An 8,529-nucleotide genomic window follows, 5' to 3' on the forward strand; every position below is an offset into this window, starting at 1 on the left:
GGGTCGTAAGCCCACAACGTGGCTTCCTCTTTTGCATGCGAGGCATTGTTGTAGACACACAGAAGGGGTTTCACTATTTCCTTTCCGACTATTCTACACTTTTTTTCACTTTTTTTTTTCATTCATTTTTTGTGTTCGCTCCGCTACAATTGTTGCGAAAAGAAGTTCACTTCTAAAGGATTCACGCTGTGCCCAAACAGGACAATAGAAATGTAATTTTAATCGAATCGAAGTGTTGAGTTGCACTCAACGTTATTGTTATTATCATTAAAGTACAATTTTTTTAATAGTTATGAGCATGGATTTTACTGTTTTGTATTTTTAAAATTTGAAGTTTAAAAATTAAACGCCGAAGGACTCTTGTCATAATTTTGTATTGTACAAACAACTGAATTGACACAGCATGAATTCATTACTTTTGAAATCAGTTGGAGTTTAATTTGAAAAGTGTGAAAAGAATTTATTGAATTTAATAAAGAAAATTAATTTAATTTTTTCTGAAAGCCATTATTAAAGGAAAACATACACGCAGGACTCTACGCCAAGGCGAAAACATTGTCTGCCTTGTCGAAAAGCTTAACGTTGGTATGCAATCTCATTATAAGATGAAAATATTTCATTCTACTTATTAAATAGCATTAATATAAATCATTAAAAATAATATTTGCGACTTAATCGAAAAACACAACTCCCAGGATGAATATCCTGGTCATTCCCAAACCGTCTCTGTTAATTGTAAAAACAAACCGCGCTAATGAATTTTTATTTTCCGTTTGTCCTTTTGCTGGTTACTTGACACCAACAAATTGGCTACAAATTATTTGCTCCCCTCGTATAGCAACAAAGCAAATAACAATACAATTATTATACGAGTATACAAGCTAAATTTTTAAACCGAGATATCCTTTTCACATAGCCAATATTGATTTAACTTACTCCTTTCTTAGTATTTCTACTTACTCCTTTCAGAGTCACCTTTTGAGTTGGTAATTTTACATTTGAATGCTCAAAGGATAATATTCCCATCGTTATGCCTAATGAGCTCAAAAATGTGTATTAGTTTGAGTGAAGAAAGGGAACTTTGGAAGTCAGTTGCTGTACTTTTGAAATAACCTTAGCATTCGATTTATATCAGTGCTGTCTAATATGGGATCTACGGTTAATTGAAAGTATTAATGGGGCAGTTTCAGTTTAAAGGAACTATTCAAATTTACAAAAATTTATTTATTTTGATTAATTCAAAATCAGTTAAATATACAATATTCTCTTTCTTAAAAGAAGTTGGAACACGTACAGATTATGTTATCTATTATATGTCAAGATCACTTTTTCAGAAACTTATAGTAGCTATAGTTATATACGTACCAATATGCTATTAGATTCAAACTGTATTATGGCAAAAATAGAAAATAAAAAATATCGAATTATGATTAGCTATGACAGTCATAAATCTACGGTAATAAGTCTATAGATTATAAACGCTTTTAGATAGAGCATACCACAAAAATCGTATGGAAAATAGGAAGATAGGTAGATATAAGAAAGATTAGTGAATAGATAGATAGATAGAAGATAAAACTTATATATTCTTGAAAATGCTAAACGCACATATAAGAAGGTTTGTATGGAATACACAATCACTAATGACACGATACTCTAAAACATAAATCATATGTAATACAATATATATATTCACTGTACATTAATAATTCTTCTAGTCTTTACTGCTAATGTTTCAAGTAAAAGTATTCAACATCCTTAAAACCTATACTCTCGCTGCGAACTTAGATTTTCACTATATTGCCACGGATGGTAAGGAACCTATTAAAACTATTTCAGCAGGTTCCATCTCGTTCAAGATAGTTCACGAATGTAGGTGATTTATTAACTTATTAAGTATAAGTTCTAAGATAACTCTAACTTCATTAGTATACGAATATAGCGATTAAAGGACCTCAGCTGGCTAGACTTGGTGCCTTCTAGATAAAACCTTTCGTATCTTCTATCCCTACTCCTTTGAGTTATACACAAATTCTCTTCTTGTCTGAGAAAAGCGACTTGATACCTTTTCAATAGAACCTCCCGTATCTTCTATCCCTACTTCTGCCAGTAATAATCAAATTATCTCTTTGTCTGTGAAAAACGACGTGGCTTAATATAGAACTAAAAGACGACAAGTAGATATGATAGACTTTTTTATACCTTCGGTAAGGCTTATTCAGATCCAGGCTTAAGATTATATGCAGCCCATTCAATAATTAATCAGCGATATATTTAACATATAAATACTTGCATACATCAATGTATTGGTTTGGTAATATGCCCAAAGTTCTATCCATAATTACATAGTATGTTTATTATGTGAGAATAAAACTTCCAAACGTATTATTTCATATTCTGATGATATGAGTTGTCCACCAAAATCATCTGATTCGTCACCCTTTCGATTCTTTTTGGAGGCTATCCAAAATTTTGTATTTATGTGGATAATTTAAGTCTTATGGTGCTTGGAAGAGGACTATTCCTCAAACTATGACTGAGAATTTTTTAGCTAGGTGCCGAAAAGTCATAGAAAATCATCTCAAAAGGATTCAATACTGATTGATGATCCATGGAGGACATATGAATGATATTCTGTTTTACAACTAATGATAAGATCTAATGATAGATATGATACGAACCAAATAAAAGCAAGATATTGATGGAAGTCGTGACTGTAACTATGTTTTTTTACGCTTACATTTAGTGACCACAAAATCAATATATGTTTTACATGTTATGTTATATTTGTTAATATATATGTTATTTATATGTTGATTTAGGCTTTGTGGAATGTATGGTGTTTATAGTTTTAACTTCATCTATTTCAAATTTTTAGGATCCCAGCCTAATCGGCGAAGTTTCTCTATCTGTAAGAAAAGTAAATCAAAAATACTTTACCAAGTAGTGGAATCGGAAAAATCGGACAATAATGGAGTTTTTTGATTTAAGGTATATTTCGGGAAAAGTTTTCTCTTACATTCGATGTTACGGTGGTTAATGAACATTTTACTTTGATAATGAATTAGTCGATTGTAAGCTTATGTAGCTTCTTGAAACCTTCTTTGCAATCGATCTATAAAAAAATTATGAAAAAGGTTTTCGATATGCCAAAAGTACTCCTTTAAATGAACATATTGTTTAGTTCTGTTTCACAATTATAATAAAGACATACCATTTTCCATTCTAAATTTCCTATATCCTTCTGAAATTATTGTAGATATCTTGATGCTTAAAATCCAACACTCAATTTAATACAAAAAAAAACAACAAAAGAAAACTATAGCACAATTCTAAAATCACCTTTTTGCTAATTTGGTAATGAATAAATTAAGAGACTATATCCTTATTAACAGTAACACAATCCTTGCTGTATAGACCAATATATACAAAAACGAAATACGAAAAGGGATCAAACTATTGAATTATTAATGAGGAGAAATAAATTTTACAAATTAGCTTCTCCATTGTGTTTGATTGAAAAGAAGCGTAAACAACGATCAATTTTATGTTAACAAGGATATCGAGAAATACGATCTCCAGTGTGTAAATATCACAAGGATCAACACTTGGCACGTTGATAAGCATCTCGACGGAATTCTAAATTCAAATTGTCGGGACAAAATTATGCGTAATTTTAGAGCAGCGAGCAAAAAAAATCGAATAAATAAAATTTCCAAATTGAATTGTTTGCATTGAAGTAAAGATCCAATTACCCAGGATAATGATGAGGTGTAAGGAACTGTAATAAGATCGCACTGCATTTGCGTCAGAAGCTGTTGTTGTTGTTGTTGTTGGTGATCTTGTATTATTGCGTCTGTTGATGTTTAGAGGGCAGAATATGTCGTAGGCGCATACGCCTTGTGTCAAAACATGTTGCAAACGATCCTTTGCAGTGATCCTTTGCAACGATCCTTTGGATAAACAAAAAAAATTAGTAATGATTAAGTATTTAGTAGAAATTGAGTTTATAAGGATGTAAGGATTCTTGGTAGTAACAAATTATTTTCTTGTTAAGATACTCGTTTGTCAATTTGAAATCAAACAGTTGTGTAATGTTTTGTGTGTAAGGATCAAGAAGTGAGCGCTGACTTTGAACACTTGACCGCTTAACAATGTTTCTGGATCCTTTCTTTAAAATTGTTTTTTTTATTGTTTGCAAGGATTGTGATTTTGAGATCTTAAGTGGCTGCAATTTTTGACAACTTCATTTTGACAATTCAACTCACTTAAGCTAAGAATGCTTAGAAATCGTATATTTTTAACATTAATTATATATTATATATAACATTACGTCAACATATTAGTTTTTCGCTTGTTTGAGTAGCTCTTTGAGGTTTCATATTAAATTTCTTTGTAATACTTGGTTGTGATTAGAGGCAGACAATCACTGGTCGTGTTCAAGTATTTATTGGCGCCGATCGATTTTGGTATGCAATGGCATATGCCATTTCGTGGTTAATATTATTATAGGTATATAAAAATAGAGAGTAAATATTTCGTCAAAAAAAAAAAAATTCTTCCACTTAAGATTGAAAGAATTCTTGATAATATATTATAAAACTCAAACTAAAAGACTCTGAATTTCTGAAATAAAGCATATGATAACTTTGTATCCATTATAGAGTTTAATTTAGTAATTTTTCTCAACTATTTTTAATTATTTTATTTCAAATTATTAATTTATTATTATGTTATTATAATAAAATAAACGATAACATTTATTTTTAAATATACATAGCGGATGAAATTGTCAGCCAAGCTACTATCATTGTAATTCTTCCTGAGAAAAGAGTTTGAGTTACACGTCTTGCCTCAAACAAAATAAAAATTAGAAATAAAGAACTAGTGAACCACAGGTGGGAAGAATTTCTCTACCTTTCTACTTTGAATCAATCACTTATATTATAGCCAGAAGTGAACAATAAAAAGACAAAATGTCTAAGTGGGTTTAGTAGGCGGGATCTTGCCATCTTAAAAGAGGTCACTATCAATTTATTATGTAACTGGCGAAGGCACTACTTTACTTAAAGTTTCCTCAAACGATTTTTGTAGACGCTGTCATAACGAGAAAGGAAAAGACATGCATCTTCTCTTTGAAGAAGAAAGGATGCATTAAGCGTCTACTCTGTATCTGTCCAGTTTTATGCAGAATTCACATGAGTATATGAGTATGAGTATTGAAAATGTTTCTGGATTATCTGGGAGAAATGACTCAGGTGACTCATGCAATAGTTTAATGTTTACGAGGCTCTGTGATTAGTTATAAGTGAAACAGCAAGGGACTCCTAAAGTCCCAACGGTACAATGTCGTAATGAGGGACTATCCTCCAAGTAAGAGATATTAGCACCTTTCTTACATGTGACACATACAGTGCGAGACATAGAAATTCAGCATTCAAGGCTCCAAACAGTACGTTTGCTCATTTGATTTTTAAAAGAATTTACAGACTATTGAAGCGCAAAGATTATGTAGCATCATTACAAAGATCAGAGAAATGGACCAAAGCATACAGAATGCAGAAACCGGGGTTAAAAAACGCCAAAGGTCATGGATCGGCTATACAACGCCAAAGCCTTATGCTGGCATCTTGCGTAAAACCTTTAAATGAAGCTCTCAAGGATGGCCGAGAACCTAATGCAAGTCTTGGAGAAAAAAAATGAGTGAAGAGTTCGCAGTCATATATTATATTTGAATCTATATATTTTACACCAGCAAACAGAATATGATTCAGATAAGTTTAGAGGCCTTATGCTGCACTAAGAATATGTCACAAGCGTTATTGTAATTTAAGTATAAGATCTACATCATTTATTTCAATAAACATGTTTTAGAAGATTTAAGGAGATGCAGAGTGAAATTTCAACCCAGCTTATTAACTTGTGCCCTGCAGTGGGGAGAACACTAATCCAGTACGTTCAATTGACTTGAAACTTATTGACGTCGTTCAATTGACTTGAAACTTATTGACCTCGTTCATTCGATCTCATTGAAACGAATGGACTTATAGACATTATTATGTGGGTCAACAGCCAAAATTTGTCAAGATTAATATAGGAGATTCCAAGAGGTTGGGCGAAAGATTTATTTAAGTTTGCCAACAGCCATAATTGGTTCAAATCAGCATAGGAGACTCACTCCAGAGGTAGGTAAATAGATTTATAATCAATGTAACTGATTTCGTTCCACGTACACATAAAACTTCGACATCAATCGTTTGTATATATTTTTCTTAACAATTCGCGCTAAGTCGACAAATATTAATAGCAAAGTATGTATTCAATCGGACCGAGATTGTTTGATCCCTCCTTATTTTGGAAATAAATTGCCCCATGCATTGAGGATTGCACTTCCGATTTTACTCTCCTATTCAACGAAAGCAATTTAATAATAGTTTTAAAACTTAAGAAGCAACAAAACTTTTTCTTTCCTTCATATCCTAGTTAAAAATTTCGAAGGTGCTGAGACACTTTTATTATCCTTAAAACAACACAAAAACAGTTTATCTTAATAAATAAACAAAACTAATGAAAAAAACACAAGACAAAGTGAAATTGAGGGTAAAAAGTATGTCAATGGCAGCGCACCTAAATACTCAGTTGGCTCCTGCATGCTGCCGCTACTCTTGCTTTTGCCTATCTAACCTTATTTTGATTGTTTACTGCTTAAGGACATTAAGGATTTTAAAGATTTATTGCAAGATTTAAGCAGTTTTTTATCAAATTTTTATAAAAATTTTTACTAGTTCAATTTTTATGTTGTCTACTTATCTCATTTCATATCTTGCAATTGCTTCTATGGTCAGCTGGTCGTTGGCTCTTGTGGAAGATTGCCAAAGGCATGATATTTTCAATTTTCATAAGAAACGCTAGGATAACACAACACATGTGTTATCCTTGTTCGACTTCAAATTGATACAATTTCAATATGAAAATCATGCCATTGATATCCTGTTGGGCACGAGCGGCTTTATGCGCAGTTGAGCGTAAATTGCTGTTGTTGTTGGCGTTGGATAGGTTGGATAGGCAAGGGTCAGGGTCGAAGGTCTGCGTTACAAATCTGGCATGTGTTGCAGTACGCCAACGTGAATAGCCGAGCTCAATAGTTTTCCTTTGACTTTTATTTATTTAATTTCAAATTTTTCCATTCTTATGCTGTGCTCTGATATTTATTATGTCCCGGATTTATCGCTATTTAGTGTCATGTCAAAGGAAATTGAGTTGAAATTTTGCAAGACCCACGTAAGCGGATCATGGAGATGTGCCTTCAATTGGAATTAAATCAGAAATCTATTTAGAAATTAATGTTAATCCGTTTTGATTTTCCCCATTTTTTTTTTCATTAGAAAAATAAATTATTTAACTCATTGGCGACGATTTTATTTTCCAACTGCAAAAATTTCTACTCAACGAGAAAAATCGAAATTTCTTGGAATTTGTTTTTAGTTTAAAGTAAACCGCTGCAACCATAATTATCATATCCTTCGGCATATCCTTAAACTGTCAAGCAACATGTTACGCATAATTCAATTAGATAAATTCTGTTTTATTTTCAACACGTCTGCAACTTATCAGCTCCTGTCACAGACTTTATTTCTTACAAAATTTTATTATACGACTACAACCCAACAGTCATTGGAAACCATTTGCAGTAGCAATAAGGATGAGAGCACCTCGTGCCGTGACAATATCCTTTTAACCTTAAAATGTTGCCGTATTTTATTCGATACTCTTTGCTTCTTATCATATCAATTGCCTACAATAAATACCGACAAATGTTCTACTAATTGCCACACTTAGCAGGACATTTTGTTTTTACCTTTTGCCAAAATAAAGTTGTCAATCGTAAATATCCTGTCGTGTTGGCAAACGGAACATTTTCATCTTCTTTCATTGAAATCGATTCTACTTCTGCTATTAATTTTTATTATTTGTCCTGTTTTTAAATAAATTTTTATTATCAAATTTTTGCTGTCGTTTTCTATTTAACACCTTTAATACTAAGCACTTTGACTCCTACTCACTGGAACCAAAAATATGCATAGGGCTTACTTGTGCCTTACTTCTACTTACTTTCTTACTGACTCATTACCTAATGGTGGAGTCGTTACCTTCATTCGGCGTTGAATGTATACTGATCTAAATCTATGTACATACCAACGTCATTCCTGTGGTACCACAATGGGCCATCATATGAGCTCAAGTGGGCTTTTTGGGATACAAAGACGCCACTCCAACCTGCCTGCGTACTGACTCGTAGTTATATATTTTATCTAGTTAATGGATGTAGGTATTTTATTAAAACAATAAACTATAACGCAATTATTATTTAATCTATGCTACTACCACGAGTAACGCGGGTCTATGACTTGCCCTCCTCAAGTTATGTTGACTATGCGTGTTCATATCCAAACCTCTTTCAGGAGTTTGTCTCTGTCATTCCAAGTAGAGACTATTAAACTCTAGACAGAGTTGTCGCTGCTAGCCATG

This window comes from Teleopsis dalmanni, chromosome 1 (genome assembly GCF_002237135.1).
Source record: "Teleopsis dalmanni isolate 2A chromosome 1, ASM223713v2, whole genome shotgun sequence".
NCBI classification, from domain to species: Eukaryota; Metazoa; Arthropoda; class Insecta; order Diptera; family Diopsidae; genus Teleopsis; species Teleopsis dalmanni.